The sequence below is a fragment of the Procambarus clarkii genome, chromosome 71 (assembly GCF_040958095.1).
Source record: "Procambarus clarkii isolate CNS0578487 chromosome 71, FALCON_Pclarkii_2.0, whole genome shotgun sequence".
Taxonomy (NCBI): Eukaryota; Metazoa; Arthropoda; class Malacostraca; order Decapoda; family Cambaridae; genus Procambarus; species Procambarus clarkii.
Genome location: NC_091220.1, coordinates 25,830,279 through 25,853,948, shown reverse-complemented (window position 1 = coordinate 25,853,948; position 23,670 = coordinate 25,830,279).

Genomic DNA, 23,670 nt, shown 5'->3' with positions numbered 1-23,670 from the left:
ACACTCAAGCCATCCAACAGTATCCACAGCCTACCACCAGGAAGCAGCTCTTGCACTTCCTTGGTCTTGCCTCCTACTACCGTAGGTTTGTGAGGAATTTCAGTACAGTCGCCACACCTCTAATTCTATTAACCAGTCCCAAGCAACGGTATAATTGGACCATGCAGCAAACTGTTGCTTTCGAACAACTCAAATTCCTCCTCTGTTCTAATCCCATTCTCGCCTCACCAGATATCACCAAGCCTTTCGTCCTTCATGTCGACGCCAGTGGTACCGGCGTTGGTGGTGTCCTGATGCAACAACGAGGCGAGGAGGTTCTACCTGTCAGCTACTACAGCTACAAATTGAAACCACACCAGAGGAACTACAGCACTATTGAAAAGGAGCTACTATCCATCGTCCATATCTCGATGGATAGTATGTCCATATCTCGATATCCTAACCTATCTCTATCGGTTAGGTTAGGTTAGGTAGCAGAAAAAGTTAGGTTAGGTTAGGGTAGGTAGGTTAGGTAGTCGAAAAAACATTAATTCATGAAAACTTGGCTTATTAGGCAAATTGGGCCATGCATAGTTGGCTGAGAAGTGCGTTCTGGCTATTAGGTACGACATATATATATATATATATATATATATATATATATATATATATATATATATATATATATATATATATATATATATATATATATTTATATATATATATATATATATATATATATATATATATATATATATATATATATATATATATATATATATATATATAAATATATATACATATATATATATATATATATATATATATATATATATATATATATATATATATATATATATATATATAACTGAAAACTCACACCCCAGAAGTGACTCGAACCCATACTCCCAGGAGCCACGCAACTGGTATGTACAAGACGCCTTAATCCACTTGACCATCACGACCGGACAAAATGAGGTGATAGCCGAGGCTATTTGAACCACCCCACCGCCGGCACTCGGATAGTAATCTTGGGCATAGCATTTTACCAAATCACCTCATTCTTTGGGGCACACGTGAGGAACACAAATGCGAACAAGCCTGAATGGTCCCCAGGACAATATGCAACTGAAAACTCACACCCCAGAAGTGACTCGAACCCATACTCCCAGGAGCCACGCAACTGGTATGTACAAGACGCCTTAATCCACTTGACCATCACGACCGGACAAAATGAGGTGATAGCCGAGGCTATTTGAACCACCCCACCGCCGGCACTCGGATAGTAATCTTGGGCATAGCATTTTACCAAATCACCTCATTCTTTGGGGCACACGTGAGGAACACAAATGCGAACAAGCCTGAATGGTCCCCAGGACAATATGCAACTGAAAACTCACACCCCAGAAGTGACTCGAACCCATACTCCCAGGAGCCACGCAACTGGTATGTACAAGACGCCTTAATCCACTTGACCATCACGACCGGACAAAATGAGGTGATAGCCGAGGCTATTTGAACCACCCCACCGCCGGCACTCGGATAGTAATCTTGGGCATAGCATTTTACCAAAATATTTACCTCGGATAGTTGCGTTGCTCTTGGCAGTATGGGTTCGAGTCACTTCTGGGGTGTGAGTTTTCAGTTATATATAGTCCTGGGGACCATTCAGGCTTGTTTGCATATGTGTTCCTCACGTGTGCCCCAAAGAATGAGGTGATTTGATAAAATGCTATGCCCAAGATTAATATCCGAGTGCCGGCGGGGAAGTGGTTCAAATAGCTTCGGCTATCACTTCCTTATGTCCGGTCGTGATGGTCAAGCGGATTAAGGCGTCCCTGTACATACCAGTTGCGTTGCTCTTGGCAGTATGGGTTCGAGTCACTTCTGGGGTGTGAATTTTCAGTTGTATATAGTCCTGGGGACCATTCAGGCTTGTTTGCATATATATATATATATATATATATATATATATATACAATCTTTGGACAACACCCACCAGTGGGACTCGAACCCAGAAAGCACAACTACCTTCCAGTAGCTGGCATAACTAGTATGCTTTAACCCACTACGCCATCAGACCTTACAAAAGAAGTAGATAGTTCGAGATATATATATCTCAAACATCTCTACCTCCCGAAGGCACCAGATGAGTGAGGGGTCAGTCTGCAATTTTCGTCAAGCCACTGTCAATGTGAGAGAACTCGTGTCCAGCTTATAAGCCTATACTTGCATAAACCACAAGTGAAGATAAACAATCTTTGTTTATCTATATCTATATATATATATATATATATATATTTTATCTAAATATATATATATATATATATATATATATATATATATATATATATATATATATATATATATATATATATATATGGAAGGGAGTACCACCTCTAGCTGGAAGAAGGGGGACCCATAGCCTCGGAGGAAACCACGCATAACGCATTACAGGGAATGTTTAGATCCCCTCCAATACAGTTTCTGTGTGCTTTTCTCCTACCACCCCCTTCCTTTTTTATTTTTTGTGCTTTATTATGCATTTGATGGTTACAAGATATACATGGGTTGATACAAAAATAATAATGCAAAATGGTGCTTAAAGGTTATGCATCTCTTGAAAAACACAACAATGGGAAACAATGATGAATGTTTCATTGATATATATATATATATATATATATATATATATATATATATATATATATATATATATATATATATATATATATATATATATATATTTATATATATATACATATATACATATATATATATATATTTATATATATACATATATATACATATATATATATATATATATATATATATATATATATATATATATATATATATATATATATTTATATATATATTGTCGGGGTTCATAGTAAGAGGGGCGAGTAACAGTATACCTAAGGTCACTCACCGTAGCCCTGCGGGTCTTCACTCTATCCTCGCGGCGCCACTGTACGCCAGGAGGGTATCCCAGTCAATCCCAACCGGCCTCTGATCGAGAATGAGTGAGAACACAGCTTGTTCTCTTAACTGCTGTGTGCCCGCCCTGGCAAGTGCTCTACTACTAACCACAAGGTCGCCAACTGGTCTTTTCTGTGTCCAGTAACACGTCAGTGGTATTGTGGAATTGTGGTAACAGTGGCAAGAACACACTCAATAAATTTTATATCAGGCAGGTATTTATTTCTATCACTCTAATTCCTTTCATGTATTATTTAGCCACAAGAAATATGGAGGGGATGATACAAATGCCAAGGTATTTTGTGTTTTACTTAAAACTCAAGACATCACATAATTATATCAATAAACAAACAGCTATTTCATGCGAAAGTCGCTCGTTCTCACAAATAATCATGAACTCGCCAAGCTGGCAATGCTCCCCCTAACGTCAATGTCAAAATCAGCTGGGCGATTCTCACCACGCGAAAGTTCGTTTATCTGTTTGTCTTTCGTGAGGCGCCTGTTTCTTTAAATTCTCAACTATCACTGTATTAACACACAACACGATTACTGCTATAATGGCAATAGAACGCAGATGATTCACTGCACTGGTCTTGAGCTCAATCACACAATTCTATATTAATGAACACAATAATTCATTATCATGGTATAACCCTCTGCACCTCATTTAATGATAACGCATGCAAGTATATATTACTGGAGTTCTCAGTAATTCCTTTCGTGGGCGAATATTCAATTGATCACTGCACACATGAATGGTTATTCAATACACAAGCACAGACATATATATATATATAGATAAATCATAGACATCAATAATAGTAATAATAGAGTTACTGGGCACATAGCCTAACACCAAATACTGGCACATTTATATATATATATATTCTCTCATTAAATGATCATATTAAAGTCTCATGAATGACATTATCAACACAGTAAATTCATCAATTACTCCGGGTGCCTGCACACACCAATAATAATAATAAATACCGTGAGTGCTCTATGTAGCCCCACTCTGCACACCAGTGTCTTACTGTGACATAGGTGAGCCTTGCTCACGACATACAAAATACTCTGGCTAAATAATATAGCTGACTAAAGGGGAATTTGGAGGGAAACTAGAATCACCTACTTCCACCTATCCTCCGGTGAGAGTTGAGTTGTAGCTCCTGGTCCAGGCTCCCGCCTCGTGTAGGGAACGCCCCCACACACACCCTGTTGTGTCCTCCAGGAACTCAATCAACGTCCCAAAATAAACGCGTCGTCTCCGTGTTCTGTCCTCCGCGGGTCCCTGCTCCTCCTCCATGTCTTGTAGGGTTGGAGTCGGTCTCCCAGCCGTCAACTTCTCCTCCCAACTACGGCTGCCTACCTACGTCTCAAGTGCAGTCGTTCAGATTCCCAATTAGTGTCTTCTTTCACTGCTTCCCAGTGGATTGGCCCAGCCGCTACATCGTCACTGTGAAGCTATCAGACGTCCCAGACGATACTGCCTAGACTTCACCTGCACAGCACCGGTCCCTAGAGCACTTGATGCTCAATATTCCATCAATTCCCTCTTCGGTCCACACATGGAATGAAGGAAGACCTCCGGGCGTACTGGCAGACTACGGGTGACACGTAAGATCCATGGGAGTGGCGTATTACTGTCAGATTGACAGGATCAACCTTCACACATCCATCCACCTTGACGTGTCGTGTCAGACTGATTCCCTCACGGAGGATTGGCCCAGCCATTACGTCATCACTGTGAAGCTATCAGCCGTCGCATACGTTGCTGCCTAGACTCCACTCTTGCACAACACCTGTCCATGGAGCACTTGATGCTCAATATTCTGTCAATTCCTTCTCTGGTCCAACACATGAACGAAGGAAGACCCCACAGGTGATGGCAGACCATGGGTGATGCGTAAATCCTCCGGAGACGGGGTAAACTGTCCAACTGACAGGACCCCCCCCCCAGCGCACGTCCGACCTCCTTGACGTGCTGTCTTAGACTGATGGCGCCAGAGTCGCACACTGACCAGACCCCCCTTCCTTCGTGACGTCATATTCGCCATGGGAGGTTTTTATTGGCTCCCTGTGCCACATCTCTGTCGGTGACCAATCTGGTGCCACTGACGTCACACAGTTTTGGCTGCAAAACAGAGGAGCCAGCGCCATATTGGCTTCCTAAAGGGCCTATACCACAGCCCAAAATACTCTTCTTTTACAAATTTCTCGCCACCTCGAGAACACTACACTCTCCCACATATATCAAACTGATGCCTGCGATGTAGAGAACGCTCGGGTAAAGTGGACATGACTCTTACAGCAGGCGTGGGAGAAATATAAGGGGGAAGAACACCGTCACATACCCCTCCCCTTAAAATTAGAGTCATGTCTGGTTAGTGTATACAGGACAGGTCATCTGCTACTACGTTGTCTTTCCCTCGGATGAGTTTAATCTCCAACCAGTACTCCTGCCGCCAATGCGAAACGCTCCTTACGTATCCGTCGACCGTTCCCACGGTCAATCCTGATGTCCATTGTTCCTTCAGCATGGACAGAGGACTTTGCACCTCATGTCCATACACCAGCTGGAAAGGTGAGAAACCTAACGATCCTATCACTGCGTTACGCATGGCAAACAACGCAGGGCATACTGCTTCATCCCACTCAGTTCCCTGCTCTGTGCAGAACACTCTCATCAGCATGCCGTCCTGTATGTAACAATGAGTGGCCCTCTCAGGACCAACACGCCCTCCTTTGGCCTCATGAATCAATTCGGGGAACTCTATCTGCTGCAACTCTCCAAGACGAGTGTGGTCCATCCTAGAGAACTGGTGAGGGTCACCTGTAACTCACCATCCGGGCTGCCTTCGCCCTCCACTCATTCTCCGGGTCCCATGAAGAGGTGATCGATTTCCAGACTGTCGGACGTCTCCTCGTCAGCCCTATCAGATCCACACCCTCCAAGTCCGTCACACTGCTTCAGAATCCTAGCACAAACCGGGAACGCCACCGTGGCGATTCCTTTCTCGTCCCCACAGGCGTCTAACACTCCACCTGTCTCCTTATAGTGCTCTAAGCACTCCTCGCCCTTCACGAGATTCGGGAGGACATATCCTCCACATGCGTCATTTCCCAAGATGACTTGTGCCTCCATCTTAGGCATTGATGCACAGACCCCCACCACTAGGGTCTGGCAGCCATAATCAGAATTCATAGTCATCTGGTGTAGGGGCATCCTCACTGGGCCTCCCACAGTGGTCACACTTGCCACCCCCAAACTGGTACTCTCGTAACCCTTGAGGAACAGGGTTTCGCTCAACAGTATAAAATCTGCCCCAGTGTCTCTTAATATTCTCACCGGAATGGGGTCTGCGTCCCCCATCCTTACAGTTCCCTCACACACGAATGGGTGAACTCTTTTCTCCCCACTCAGTACGGGTTCATCCTGCACCCTCTCGGCTATCTGGTCCTCTACCCTCACGAAAGCCACGTTCCCCCGCTGCTCAGGGTGTCTGCATTCCCACGCGACGTGTCCGAATACTCCGCAGTTGTAGCAGTGGATCCTTCTTCTGTGGATCTTCCTCGCGCCATTCATCGACTCCTCCGTCTCGGCAACAACTCTTGAGCTCTCAGCTTGGGACTTCTTTACCGGCTCCACAGCACCCTTTGAGCCTCTCCTGTCTCCACTCGAGAGGTGGGACTCAGGAGAACTCGCTCCCGTCCTCCATCCGTCCGTCCTTCTATATCTTCTACCATATCAGGAGTGTATGGGCGGTCGGTGCCGTCCCTCTTGGCGTGGGCGCAAGGCTTCTTCCAGCATGTCAGCTCTGTCGGCTGCAGCTCTCAGGTCCTTAATATCCGCTTCCTTTACTTTAACCCTGATCTCAGGAGAGAGCACGGACATAAACTTCTCCATGACCATTAGCCTCTTGACGTCTTCAACCGACTTTGCTCCTTCAGACTCCAGCCACTTCAGGAACTTTCTCTCCATGTCCCTCGCCGTCTCCGCATAAGATTTTCCTGGCGAACGGGTACATTCCCTGAATCTCTTCCTGTAACATTCCGGCGTTAGCTTGAAAGAATGGAGCACAGCTCTCTTTACAGCATCGTAGTCGGTGCACTCTCTGAGGTCGAGCATGTTGTAGGCTTCACGAACTTCACCGGTGAGCCTACTCTGAACCAGCTCCGCCCACTCTGCCTTCGGCCACTTCTTCAAGGTAGCGATCTTCTCGAAGTGGTCGAAGAAACCTTCAGCTTCGTTTGGTACAAAGACTGGCAAATCTCGCTCCCTCACTCGGCGGTCTTCCTGCTGTGGCGGAGCAGGTGGACCTAGCCCTAGCTCAACTCGCTTCAGCTCCACCTCTTATTTAGCTTCTATCTCATGCTGTTTCAGCCTAGCTTCTAGCTCGCGCTCCTCTCGCCTTAGATGTGCTTCTCGCTCTTGTTCTTCCCTGCGCAGCTGTGCCTCTGCTTCTCGCTCTTCCCTTCTCAGCTGTGCCTCACGTTCTTCTCGTTTCAGCTGTGCTTCCAGCTGCAGCTTCAATATTTCCAGCTTGACGCTGCGCCTGCTGCCGCTGGATCCTCTGCTGCTTCCACCGATGCTCAGGTCCTCTCCCATACTGGCAGGTGTTTGTGGCCGTTCCTCCCCCAAAGCTTTGTCTCGTGCCCTGAGCTGTGCCATGATCTCCAGTCTTCTCTCTCCCACTTTGGAAGATCTCAGCTTTATCCCAAAGTGGTCTGCTATCGATTATAACTGTGCCTTTGTGCACTCCACCAGCACCTGCTCATCTTTAGTGTCAATGAACCTTGTTACTTTATCATCCTTCATCTTGTGCTATGAGTGATAACCTGTACCTGATACGTAATACCACTGCGAAGTACCACAACTGCCACCTTTATCTTGATCGTTATCCTGGCGAGGTCGCCAATGTCGGGGTTCACCGTAAGAGGGGCGAGTAACAGTATACCCAAGGTCACTCACTGTAGCCCTGCGGGTCTTCACTCTATCCTCGCGGCGCCACTGTACGCCAGGAGAGTATCCCAGTCAATCCCAACCGGCCTCTGATCGAGAATGAGTGAGAACACAGCTTGTTCTCTTAACTGCTGTGTGCATGCCCCGGCAAGGGCTCTACTACTAACCACAAGGTCGCCAACTGGTGTTTTCTGTGTCCAGTAAAAAGTCTGTGGTATTGTGGAATTGTGGTAACAGCGGCAAGAACACACTCAATAGATCTGATATCAGGCAGGTATTTATTTCTATCACTCTAATTCCTTTTATGTATTATATAGCCACAAGAAATATGGAGGGGATGATACAAACGCCAAGGTATTTTGTGTTTTACTTAAAACTCAAGACATAACATAATTATATCAATAAACAAACAGCTATTTCAGGCGAATGTCGCTCGTTCTCACAAATAATCATGAAATCGCCAAGCTGGCAATGCTCCCCCCTCACGTCAATGTCAAAATCAGCTGGGCGATTCTCACCGTGCGAATGTTCATTTATCTGTTTGTCTGGCGTGAGGCGCCTGTTTCTTTAAATTCTCAACTATCACTGTATTAACACACAACACGATTACTGCTATAATGGCAATAGAACGCAGATGATTCACTGCACTGGTCTTGAGCTCAATCACACAATTCTATATTAATGAACACAATAATTCATTATCATGGTATAACCCTCTGCACCTCATTTAATGATAACGCATGCAAGTATATATTACTGGAGTTCTCAGTAATTCCTTTCGTGGGCGAATATTCAATTGATCACTGCACACATGAATGGTTATTCAATACACAAGCATAGACATATATATATATATATATATATATATATATATATATATATATATATATATATATATATATATATATATATATATATATATATATATATATATATATAGATAAATCATAGACATCAATAATAGTAATAATATAGTTACTGGGCACATAGCCTAACACCAAATACTGGTACACTTATATATATATATATATATATATATATATATATATATATATATATATATATATATATATATATATATATATATATATATATATATATATATATATATATATATATATATATATATATATATATATATATATATATATATATATATATATATATATATATATATATATATATATATATATATATATATGTCGTACCTAATAGCCAGAACGCACTTCTCAGCCTACTATTCAAGGCCCGATTTGCCTAATAAGCCAAGTTTTCATGAATTAATGTTTTTTCGTCTACCTAACCTACCTAACCTAACCTAACCTAGCTTTTTTTGGCTACCTAACCTAACCTTACCTATAAATATAGGTTAGGTTAGGTTAGGTAGGGTTGGTTAGGTTCGGTCATATATCTACGTTAATTTTAACTCCAATAAAAAAAAATTGACCTCATACATAGAGAAAAGGGTTGCTTTATCATTTCATAAGAAAAAAATTATAGTAAATATATTAATTCAGGAAAACTTGGCTTATTAGGCAAATCGGGCCTTGAATAGTAGGCTGAGAAGTGAGTTCTGGCTACTAGGTACGACATATATATATATATATAAATATATATATATATATATATATATATATATATATATATATAAATATATATATATATATATATATATATATATATATATATATATATATATATATATATATATATATAAATATATATATATATATATATATATATATATTCTCTCATTAAATGATCATATTAAAGTCTTATGAAAGACATTATCAACACAGTAAATTCATCAATTACTCCGGGTGCCTGCACACACCAATAATAATAAAAAATACCGTGAGTGCTCTATGTAGCCCCACTCTGCACACCAGTGCCTTACTGTGACATAGGTGAGCCTTCATCACGACATACAAAATACTCTGGCTAAATAATATAGCTGACTAAAGGGGAATTGAGAGGGAAACTAGAATCACCTACTTCCACCTATCCTCCGGTGAGAGTTGAGTTGTAGCTCCTGGTCCAGGCTCCCGCCTCGTGTAGGGAACGCCCCCACACACACCCTGTCGTGTCCTCCAGGAACTCAATCAACGTCCCAAAATAAACGCGTCGTCTCCGTGTTCTGTCCTCCGCGGGTCCCTGCTCCTCCTCCACGTCTTGTAGGGTTGGAGTCGGTCTCCCGGCCGTCAACTTCTCCTCCCAACTACGGCTGCCTACCTACGTCTCGGCTGCAGTCGTTCGGATTCCCAATTAGTGTCTTCTTTCACTGCTTCCCAGTGGATTGGCCCAGCCGCTACGTCGTCACTGTGAAGCTATCAGACGTCCCAGACGATACTACCTAGACTTCACCTGCACAGCACCCGACCCTGGAGCACTTGATGCTCAATATTCCGTCAATTCCCTCTTCGGTCCACACATGGAATGAAGGAAGACCTCCTAGCGTACTGGCAGACTATGGGTGACGCGTAAGATCCACGGGAGTGGCGTATTACTGTCATATTGACAGGATCAACCTTCACACATCCGTCCACCTTGACGTGTCGTGTCAGACTGATTCCCTCACGGAGGATTGGCCCAGCCATTACGTCATCACTGTGAAGCTATCAGCCGTCGCATATGTTGCTGCCTAGACTCCACTCTTGCACAACACCTGTCCATGGAGCACTTGATGCTCAATATTCTGTCAATTCCTTCTCTGGTCCAACACATGAACGAAGGAAGACCCCACAGGTGATGGCAGACTACGGGTGATGCGTAAATCCTCCGGAGATGGGGTAAACTGTCCAACTGACAGGAACCCCCCAGCGCACGTCCGACCTCCTTGACGTGCTGTCTTAGACTGATGGCGCCAGAGTCGCGCACTGACCGGACCCCCCTTCCTTCGTGACGTCATATTCGCCATGGGAGGTTTTCATTGGCTCCCTGTGCCACATCGCTGTCAGTAACCAATCTGGTGCCACTGACGTCACACAGTTTTGGCGGCAAAACAGAGGAGCCAGCGCCATATTGGCTTCCTAAAGGGTCTATACCACAGCCCAAAATACTCTTCTTTTTCAAATTTCTCGCCACCTCGAGAACACTACACTCTCCCACATATATCAAACTGATGCCTGCGACGTAGAGAACGCTCGGGTAAAGTGGACATGACTCTTACAGCAGGCGTGGGAGAAGTATAAGGGGGGGAACACCGTCACAATATATATATATATATATATATATATATATATATATATGCATATATATATTGGTATATTTTGGTAGCAGTCTTTCTTGTAAACATATATTACTATATTTGACCCAAAAAGTAAGATTAATAATTCTAACATGAATTTTCTCAATACTTCTTATGTTTCTTTTCACTGTCGATGGTAATTGAAAAATCAATTCTTCAAAATTCATTTTTATTTATAGTCTGACACGACACTTGAACTCGTTTCGTAATAACTTATTACATTTTCAAAGACTTTAGTTTTACACACACACAACTATAACCTGTAAACACTAAACAGAGTTCTATGCTATCATTTAAACAGCTTTCATCCTATATACCCGCATTTGGGTGAGGTGATATGTTACAACAGTTTTGGATGAGGTGAACAAAACTTTCAACACAAGATAGAACACGAAACAATGGGTATAAATTGGATAAATTAAAGGGAAGGATGGAAGTAACTGCAAAGGGCCTATTGGCCCATATTTCTTGATGCTTCTATATTGGTGCGGAGTCTTGAGGTGGGTAGAATATAGATGTGCATTAATTGCCTGTTGATTGCTGGTGTTGACTTCTTGATGTGCCTCGCAGATGTCAAGCCGCCTGCTATCGCTGTATCTATCAATGATTTCTGTGTTGTTTGTTGAGATTTCTCTGGTGATGGTCTGGTTGTGGGAAGAGATTATATGTTCCTTAATGGAGCCCTGTTGCTTATGCATCGTTAATCGCCTGGAAAGAGATGTTGTTGTCTTGCCTATATACTGAGTTCTTTGAGGCTTACAGTCCCCAAGTGGGCATTTGAAGGCATAGACTATGTTGGTCTCTTTAAAGCTTTCTGCTTTGTGTCTTGAGAGTTTCTCATGAGTAGGTTGGCCGTTTTTATAGTTTTATAGTAAATCGTCAATTGTATCTTCTGATTTTTGTCTGTAGGGACAATGTTCCTATCAACAATATCATTCAGGGCACTTTCCTCCGTTTTATGAGCTGTTGAAAAGTTCCTGTAAAATAGTCTAATAGGGGGTGAAGGTGTAGTGTTAGTTGTCTCTTCAGAGGTTGCATGGCGTTTCACCTTCTATCATATGATGTCTTCAGTGAAACCATTGGAGAAGCCGTTGTTGACTAGGACCTGCCGTACCCTACAGAGTTCTTCATCGACTTGCTTCCATCCTGAGCTGTTGCTGAGAGCACGGTCAACATAAGCGTTAACAACACTCCTCTTGTACCTGTCTGGGCAGTCACTGTTGGCATTGAAGCACATTCCTATGTTTGTTTCCTTAGTGTAGACTGCAGTGTGGAAACCTTCGCTCCTTTCCATGACTGTTACATTTAGAAAGGGCAGCTTCCCATCCTTCTCCATCTCGTAAGTGAAGCGCAACAAAGAATTCCGCTCAAATTCCTCTTTCAGCTCCTGCAGATGTCTGACATCAGGTACCTGTGTAAAAATGTCGTCAACATACCTGCAGTATATGGCCGGTTTCAAGTTCATGTCGACTAAGACCTTCTGTTCGATGGTACCCACGTAGAAGTGCACAAACAGGACACCTAGGGGAGAACCCATGTCGACCCCATCTACTTGCTTAAACATGTGCCCACCTGGGGTCACGAAGGGTGCCTCTTTAGTGCAGGCTTGGAGTAGTTTCCTCAGTATGCTTTCTGGCATGTCAAGAGGAGTTCAAACCGGGTCACGATACACTCTGTCTGCTATAATCCCGACTGTCTCGTCCACAGGTACGTTGGTAAATAGTGATTATGCGTCCAACTAGGCTCTTATCCCCGTGGCCCTTTGCTCCGCGCAGTAAGTCGACAAATTCCTTGGGAGACTTCAAGCTGAAAGCACAGCGTACGTAAGGAGGCAGCAACCCGTTGAGTCGCTTAGCCAGTCTGTACGTGGGTGTGGGTATCTGGCTGATGATTGGCCGAAGTGGGTTTCCAGGCTTGAGGGTTTTGACATTTCCATAGGCATACCCAGGTTTGTATTCCCCAACAACGTTTGGCAGGTGGAGTCCGGATTTCTTGGCGTTCACAGTTTCGATCAATCGGTTTACCTTCGTTTTCAATTCGGCTGTAGTCTCCTTCGTTACCGACAACCAGACTGTCTTCAGATAGCCATTGCCTCTAATATTTCACCCCGCCTATTGTTCCTAGAAGCCTGAGTCCTCTTCCCAGGAATTATTAGTTTGGCCAAGCAGCTGCAGCCTTAATCCCTTGACCTTTCCTGGATGAGTGACCATAGTCTGAATTCTTAACATGTACTTCGAATCCTCATCCGTTATGTGTTGTAGTAATGACCCTCTAGCTAATAATCTCTCCTAACTTGTAGATTACAACATGGGGAGTACATGTAGGTGAAAACATCTAGAGGAGTACATGTAGGTGAGAACATCTTAAGGAGAAAATTTAAGTAAGTACATCGAGGGGAGTACATGTAGGTGAGAACATCTAGGGGAGAACATGTAGTGAGACCTTCTAGGGGACTACATGTATGTGAGAACATCTAGGGGAGTACATGTAGGTTATCTAAAGATCTTGAGATGATTTCAGGGCTTTAGTGTCCCCGCGGCCCGGTCCTCGACCAGGCCTATACCCCCAGGAAGCAGCCCGTGACAGCTGACTAACCTCCAGGTATCTATTTTACTGCTAGATAACAGGGGCATAGGGTGAAAGAAACTATGCCCATTTGTTCTCTCCGGCGCCTGGGATCGAACCCAGAACCAGAGGATCACAAGTACATTATCTAGGTACAAGAGAACCTCTAGGGGAGTACATCTAGGGGAGTACATGTAGGTGAGAACATCTATGGGAGAACATGTAGGTGAGAACATCAAGAGGAATACATGTAGGTGAGAACATCTAGGGGAGTACATGTTGGTGAGTACATCTAGGAGTGAATATGTAGTGAGAACATCTAATAGGAGCACATGTAGGGGGAGAACATCTAAGAGAGTACATGTATTTGAGAACATCTAGGGGTAGTACATTTAGGCGAGTACATCTAGGGGAGTACATGTAGATGACAACATCTAGGGGAGTACATGTAGGTGAGAACATCTAGGGGAGTTCATGTAGGTGATTATATCTAGGGAAGTACATGTAAGAGAGTATCATCTAAGAGAGTACATGTAGGTGATTATATCTAGGGAAGTACATGTAAGAGAGTATCATCTAAGAGAGTACATGTAGGTGAGAATATCTTGTGGAGTACATGTAGTGAGAACATCTAGCGAAGAACATGTAGGTGAGAATTCTTGGGGAGTACATGTATTGAGAACATTGAGGGAAGTATATGTAGGTAAGTACATCTAGGGGAGTACATGTAGTGAGAACATCTAGGGAAGAACATGTAGGTGAGTATATCTAGGAAAGTACATGTAGGTGGGACCACCTATAGGGAGTACATGAAGGTGAGTATATCTTGGGGAGTACATGTAGGAGAGTACATCTTGGGGAGGACATGTAGGTGAGAACATCTTGGGGAGTACAAGTAGGTGAATACATCGTAGTGAGTACAGGTAGGAGAATACCTAGGGGAGTGCATGTAGTGAGAACATCTAGGGGAGTACATGTAGGTGAGAACATCGAGGGGAGTACATGTAGGTGAGAATATCAAGGTGAGTAAATGTAGTGAGAACATCTAGGGGAGACCATGTAGCGAGAACATCTAGGGGAGTACATGTAGGTGCGTACATCTTGGGGAGTACATATAGTGAGAATACCTAGGGGGAATACATGTAGGTGAGAACATCGAGGGGAGTACATGTAGGTGAGAATACCTAGGTGAGTGCATGTAGTGAGAACATCTAGGGGAGTACATGTAGGTGAGAACAGCTAGGGGAGTACATGTAGGTGAGTACATCTAGGGGAGTACATGTAATGAAAACATCAAGGGGAGTACATGTAGGTGAGTACTTCTAGGGGAGTACATGTAGTGAGAAAATCTAGGGGAGTACATGTAGTAAGAACATCTAGGAGAGAATATGTAGGTGAGTACATCTAGAGGAGAACATGTAGGTGAGAATATTTAGGGGAGTACATATAGGTGAGAACATCTTGAGGAGTACATGTAGTGAGAACATCTAGGGAAGTACATGTAGGTGAGTAGTACATGTAGGTGAGTACATCTAGGGAGTACATGTAGTGAGAACCTCTAGGGGAAGTACATGTAGGTGAGAACATGTAACGGCGTACATGTAGGTGAGTACATCTTGGGTAGTACATGTAGGTGAGAACATCTTGGGGAGTATATGTAGTGAAAACATCTAGGGGAGTACATGTAGGCGAGTACATCTAGGGTAGTACATGTAGTGAGAATATCTAGGGGAGTACATGCAGGTGAGAACATCTTGGGGAGTACATACAGTGAGAACATCTAGGGGAGTACATGTAGGTAAGAACATCGAAGGGAGTACAAGTTGGAGAGAACATCTAGGGGAGTATGTAGTAGGTGAGAACACCTAGGGGAGTACATGTAGTGAGAAGATCTAGGGGAGTACATATAGGTGACAACATCCAAGGGAGTATATGTAGGTGAGTACATCTAGGAGAGTACATGTAGGTGAGAACATCTAGGGGAGTACATGTAGTGAGATCATCTAGGTAAGTAAATGAAGGTGAGAACATCTAGGGGAGTACATACAAGTGATTACATTTAGAGGATTACACATAGGTGGGAACATCTAGGGGAGTACATGTAGGTGAGAACATCAAGGGGAGTACATGTAGTGAGATCATCTAGGTAAGTAAATGAAGGTGAGAACATCTAGGGGAGTACATACAGGTGATTACATTTAGAGGATTACACATAGGTGGGAACATCTAGGGGAGAACATGTAGGTGAGAACATCTAGGGGAGTACATACAGGTGATTACATTTAGAGGATTACACATAGGTGGGAACATCTAGGGGAGTACATGTAGGTGAGAACATCTAGGAGAGTACATATAGGTGAGAACATCTAGGGGAGAACGTGTAGGTGATTGCATCTAGGGGAGAACATGTAGGTGAGAACATCTAGGGGAGTGCATATAGGTGAGTACATCTAGGGGAGTACATGTAGGTGAGAACATCTAGGGCTTTACATGTAGGTGAAAACATCTAAGGGAGAACATGTAGGTGAGAAGATCTTGGGGAGTACATATAGGTGAGAACATCTATTGGAGTACGTGTAGATGAGTAAATCTAGGGGAGTACATTTAGGTGAGTACATCTGGGTGAGTACGTGTAGGTGAGAACATCTAGGGGAGTACATGTAGGTGAGTACATCTTAAGGTGTATATGTAGTGAGAACATCAATGGAAGTACATGTAGGTGAGAAGATCTAGGGGAGTACATATAGGTGAGAACATCCTGGGGAGTATATGTAGGTGAGTACATCTAGGGGAGGACATGCAGGTGATTACATCTAGGGAAGTACATGTAAGTGAGAACACCTAAGGGAGTACATGTAGGTGAGAATATCTTGGGTAGTACATGTAGTGAGAACATTTAGGGGAGTACATGTAGTGAGAACATCTATGGGAGAATATGTAGTGCGAACATCTAGGGGAGTACATGTAGGTGAATACATCTAGGGGAGTACATGAAATGAGAATATCTAGGGGAGAACATGTAGGTGAGAACATCTAAGGGAGTACATGTAGGTGAGAACATCTTGGAGAGTACATGTAGGTGAGTACATTTAGAGGAGTACAAGTAGGTGGGAACATCAAGGGGAGTACGTATAGGTGAGAACATCTAGGGGAATACATGTAGTGAGAATATCCAGGGGAGTACATGTTGATGAGTATATTCAGAGGGGTACATGTAGGTGAGAACATCTAGGGAGTACATGTAATGAGAACATCTAGGGGAGTACATGTAAGTGAGAACCTCTAGGGGAGTACATATAGGTGAGAACATCTATGGGAGTATATGTAGGTGAATACATCTTGGGGTGTATATGCAGGTGAGAACCTCTAGGGGATTACATGTAGATGAGAACATCTAGGGGAGTACATGTAGTGAGAATATCTAGGGGAGTACATGTAGGTGAGAACATCTTGGGGAGTACATGTTGGTGAGTACATTTAGAGGAGTGCATGTAGGTCAGAACATCTAGGGAGTACATGTAAGTGAGAACATCTAGGGGAGTACATGTAAGTGAGAACATCTAGGGGAGTACATATAGGTGAGAACATCTATGGGAGTATATGTAGGTGAGAACCTCTAGGGGGTTACATGTAGATGAGAACATCTTGGGGAGTACTTGTAGTGAGAATATCTAGGGGAGTATATGTAGGTGAGTACATCTTGGGGAGTACATGTAGGTGCGAACAACTAAGGGAGTACATGTAGGGGAGAAAATCCTGGGGAGTACATGTAGGTAAGTACATTTAGAGGAGGACATGTAGGTGAGAACATCTAGGGGAGTACATGTAGTGAGAATATCTAGGGGAGTACATGTAGGTGAATATATCTTGAGGAGTACATGTAGGTGAATTCATCTAGCGGAGTATATGTAGGTGTGTACATCTTGAGGAGTGCATGTATGTGAGAACGTCTAGGAGAGAACATGTAGGTGAGAATATTTTGGGGAGTACATATAGGTGAATACATCTAGGGTTGTACATGTAGGTGAGTAACTCTTGGGGAGTACATGTAGGTGAGTACATCTAGGGAGTACATGTAGGTGTGTACATCTGGGGGAGTACATGTAGTGACAACATCTAAGGGAATACATGAAGTTGAGAACATCTAGGGGAGTACATGAGGGTGAGTACATCTAGGTTAGTACATGTAGTGAAAACATCTAGAGAAGTTCATGTAGGTGAGTACATCTAGGGGAGTACATGTAGGATGGAACATCTAGGCGAGTATATGTAGGTGAGAACATCTGGAGGAGTACATTAAAATGAGAACATCTAGGGGAGTACATGTAATGAGAATATCTAGTGGAGTACATTAAAATGAGAACATCTAGGGGAGTACATGTAATGAGAATATCTAGTGGAGTACATGTAGGTGAGCACATCTAATGGAGTACATGTAGTGTAGAAAATCTTGTGGAGTACATATAGGTGAGTACATTTAGAGGAGTACATGTAGGTGGGAACGTCTAGGGGAGTACTTGTAGGTGAGAACATCTAGGGGAGTACATGTAGGTGAGAACATCTAAGAGAGTATATATAGGTGAGAACATCTTGGGGAGTACATGTTGGTGAGTACATTTAGAGGAGTACATGTAGGTGAGAACATCTTAGGGAGTACATGTAATGAGAACATCTAGGGGAGTACATATAGGTGAGAACATCAAGGGGAGTATTTGTAGGTGAGTACATCTAGGAGAGTACATGTAGGTGAGAACATCTAGGGGAGTACATGTAGGTAAGACCATTAAGTGGAGTACATGTAGGTGAGTGCATCTAGAGAAGTACATGTAGGTGAGTACATTGTGGGAAGTACTTGTAGGTGAGTACATCTTGGGGAGTACATGTAGGTGAGTACATCTTGGTGTGTATATGTAGCTGAGTACATCTTGGGGTGTATATTTAGTGAGAACATCTTGGAGAGAATATGTAGGTGAGATCATCCAGGGGAGTGCATGAAGGTGAGTACATATATGGGAGAACATGTAGGTGAGAACATCTAGGGGAGTACATGTAGGTTTGAACATCTAGGGGAGTACATGTAGGTGAGTACATCTAGGGAAATACATGTAAGTGAGTTCACCTAAGGGAGTACATGAAGGTGAGAATATATTGGGGAGTACACGTAGGAGAGTACATCTGAAGGAGTACATTTAGGTTGGAACATCCAGGGGGAAGTCTTTTTGAGTACATCTTTGGGAGTACATATAGGTGAGTACATCTTGGGGAGTACATGTAGGTGAGAACCTCTAGGGGAGTTCATGTTGGTGACAATATCTACGGGAGTACATGTAGGGGGGGAACATTGAGAGAAGTACATGTAGGTGAGTACATCTAGGGAAGAACATGTAGGTGAGTACCTCTAGGGGAGTACATGTAGTGAGAACAACTAGGGAAGATCATGTAGGAGAGTACATCTAGGGGAGTACATTTAGGTTGGAACATCTAGGGGGGGAGTACCTGCAGGTTTCTACATCTTGGGGAGTACATATATGTGAGTACATCTAGGGGAGTACATGTATTTGAGTACGTCTTGGGGAGTACATGTAGGCGAGAACCTCAAAGGGAGTTCATGTAGGTGACAATATCTAGGGGAGTACATGTAGGTGAGAATATCTAGGGAGAACATTTAGGTGAGAACATCTAGGGTAGTACGTGTAGGTGAGAACATCTAGGGAAGTACATGTAGGTGAGTACATCTCGGGAAGTACATGTAAGTTCTCACCTACATGTACACCTAAGGGAGTACATGTAGGTGAGAATATCTTGGGGAGTACATGTAGGTGGGAGCATCTAGGCGAGTACATGTAGGTAAGAACAACTGCATTAGTACATGTCGTGAGAACATCTTGGGGAGTACATGTAGTGAGAATATCTAGGGAAGAACATGTAGGTGAGTACCTCTAGGGGAGTACATGTAGTTATCTAGAGAGGCTATCTTGAGATGATTTCGGGGCTTTTTTTTTTTTTGTGTGTGTGTGTGTGTGTGTCCCCGCGGCCCGGTCCTCGACCAGGCCTCCACCCCCTGGAAGCAGCCCATGACAGCTGACTTACTCCCACGTACCTATTTACTGCTAGGTGACAGGGGCATTCAGGGTGAAAGAAACTTTGCCCATTTGTTTCTGCCTCGTGCGGGAATGGAACCCGCGCAACAGAATTACGAGTCCTGCGCGCTATCCACCAGGCTACGAGGTCCACTACGAGGTAGTGAGAACATTTAGGTAAGAACATGTAGGAGAGTACATTTAGGGGAGTACATTCAGGTTGGAACATCTAGGAGGGAGTATATGTAGGTGAGTACATCTTGGGGAGTACATCTAGTGACAACATCTAGAGAAGTACATGTAGGTGAGAACATTTAGGAGAGTACATTTAGGAGAGTACATGTAGGTGAGAACATCTATGGGAGTACATGTATTGATAACATCTAGGGGAGTACATGTAGGTGAGTATATCTAGGGGAGTATATGTAGTGAGAATATCTATGGGAGTACATGAAGGTGAGAATATCTAGGGGAGTACATCTAGGGGAGAACATGTAGGTGAGTACATCTAGCGGAGTATATGTAGTGCGAACATCAAGGGGAGTACATCTAGGGGGTACATGTAGTGAGAACATCTAGGAAAGTACATGTAGGTGAGTACATCTAGGGTAGTACATGGAGGTGGAAACATCTAGAGGAGTACATGTAGATGAGAACATCTAGGGGAGTACGTGAAGGTAAGTACATTTAGGGAGTACATGTAGGGGAGAACATCTAAAGGAGTACATGAAGGTGAGAACATCTTGGGGAGTACATGTAGGTGAGTACATCTTGGGGAGTACACGTAAGTGAGAACATCTAGGGGAGTACATGTAAGTGGGAACATTGAGGGAAGTACATGTATGTGATTAAATCTTGGAAAGTACATATAGTGAGAATATCTAGGGAAGTACATGTAGGTGAGAATATCTAGGAGTACATGTAAGTGGGAACATTGAGGGAAGTACATGTAGGTGAGTACATCTAGGGGAGTATATGTATTGAGAACCTCTAACGAAGTACATGTGGGTGAGTTCCTCTAGGAGAGTACATGTGGGTGAGTTCCTCTAGGAGAGTACATGTAGCAAGAACTTCTAGTAAAGTGCATGTAGGTGAGAAGAGCTAGGGGAGTACATGTAGGTGGGAACATCTAGGGGGAGTACATGTAGATGAGTACATATTGAGGTGTACCCTTAGGTGAGTACATTTATGAGAGTACTTGTGCGTGAGTACACCTTGCGTAGTACATGTAGGAGAACATCTAGGAGAGAACATGTAGGTGAGAACATTTTGGGGAGAACATGTAGGTGAATACATCTATGTGAGTACATGTACGTGAGTAACTCTTGGGGAGCCAATATAGCTGAGTACATCTAGGGGAGTAAAAGTAGGTGTGTACATCTTTGGGTGTACATGTAGTGACCACATCTAAGGGAGTACATGTAGGTGAGAACATCTTGGGGAGTACATGTATGTTTGAACATCTAGGGAAGTACATGTAGGTGAGTACATCTCGGGAAGAACACGTAAGTGAGTACACCTAAGGGAGTAAATGTAGGTGAGAATAACTTGGGGAGTACATGTAGGTGAGAACATTTAGAGAAGTACTTGTAGGTGGGAGAATCTAGGCGAGTACATGTAGGTAAGAACAACTGCATTAGTACATGTTGTGAGAACATCTTGGGGAGTAAATGTAGTGAGAATATCTAGGGATGAACATGTAGGAGAGTACATCTAGGGGGAGTACATTTAGGTTGGAACATCTAGAAGGGTGTACATGTAGGTGAGTACATCTTGGGGAGTACATATAGGTGCGTACATCTAGGGGAGTATATGTAGGTGAAATCATCTTGGGGAGTACATCTAGTGACAACATCTAGAGAAATACATGTAGGTCAGAACATTTAGGAGAGTACATGTAGTGAGAATATCTACGGGAGTTCATAAGAGTGAGAACATCTAGGGGAGTACATGTAGGTGAGTACATCTAGCGGAGTATATGTAGTGAGAAAATCTAGGGGAGTACATGTATGTGAGAACATCTATGGAAGTACATGTAGTGAGAATGTCAAGGGGAGTACATGTAGGTGAGATTATTTTTGGGAGTACATGTAGTGAGAACATCTAGGGAGAACATTTAGGTGAGAACATCTTTTGGAGTAAATGTAGTGAGGAAATCTTGTGGAGTACATGTAGGTGAATACATCTGGGGGAGTACTTGTAGGTGAGAAAATCTAGGGAAGTACATGTAGGTGAGTACATCTCGGGAAGTACATGTAAGTGAGTACACCTAAGGGAGTACATGTAGGTGAGAATATCTTGGGGAGTACATGTAGGTGAGAACATCTAGGCGAGTACATGTAGGTAAGAACAACTGCATTAGTACATGTCGTGAGAACATCTTGGGGAGTACATGTAGTGAGAATATCTAGGGGAGAACATGTAGGTAAGTACCTCTAGGGGAGTACATGTAGTGAGAACATTTTGGTAAGAACATGTAGGAGATACCATCTAGGGGAGTACATTTAGGTTTGAACATCTAGGGGGAGTACATGTAGGTGAGTACATCTTGGGGAGTACAATAAGTGCGAACATCTAGGGGAGTATTTGTAGGTGAGTACTTCTTGGGGAGTACATCTAGTGACAACATCTAGAGAAGTACATGTAGGTGAGAACATTTAGGAGAGTACATGTAGGTGAGAACATTTAGGAGAGTACATGTATTGAGAACATCTAGGGGAGTACATGTAGGTGAGTATATCTAGGGGAGTATATTTAGTGAGAATATCTATGGGAGTACATGAAGGTGAGAACATCTAGGGGAGTACATGTAGGTGAGTCCATCTAGTGGAGTATATGTAGTGCGAAAATCAAGGGGAGTATATCTACTGGGGTACATGTAGTGAGAACATCTAGGAAAGTACAAGTAGGTGAGTACATCTAGGGTAGTATATGGAGGTGGAAACATCTAGAGGAGTACATGTAGGTGGGAACATCTAGGGGAGTATATGCAGGTGAGAACAACTGCAGGAGATCATGTAGTGAGAATATCTAAAGGAGTACATGTAGATGAGAACATCTTGGGGAGTACGTGAAGGTAAGTACATTTAGGGAGAACATGTAGCGGAGAACATCTAAAGGAGTACATGAAGGTGAGAACATCTTGGGGAGTACATGTAGGTGAGTACATCTAGGGGAGTACATGTCAGTGAGAACATCTAGGGGAGTACATGTAAGTGAGAACATTGAGGGAAGTACATGTAGGTGAGTACATCTTGGAAAGTACATATAGTGAGAATATCTAGGGAAGTACATGTAGGTGAGAATATCTAGGAGTACATGTAAGTGGGAACATTGAGGGAAGTACATGTAGGTAAGTACATCTACGGGAGTGCATGTAGTGAGAACATCTAGGTAAGAACATGTAGGTGAGTACATCTAGGTGAGTACATTTAGGTGGGAACATCTAAGGGGAGTACAAGTAGGTGAGTACATCTTGGGGAGTACATGTATGTGAGCACATCTTGGGGAGTAAATATATGTGAGAACATCTATGGGAGTACATGTAGGTAAGAATATCTAGGGGAGTACAAGTAGGTGGGAACATTGAGGGAAGTACATGTAGGTGAGTACATCTAGGGGAGTATATGTATTGAAAACCTCTGAGGAAGTACATGTGGGTGAGTTCCTCTAGGAGAGTACATGTAGCAAGAACATCTAGGGGGAGTACATGTAGATGAGTACATATTGAGGTGTACCCTTAGGTGAGTACATTTATGGGAGTACATGTACGTGAGTACACCTTGCGGAGTACATGTTGGAGAACATCTAGGAGAGAACATTTAGGTGAGAACCTTTTGGGGAGAACAATT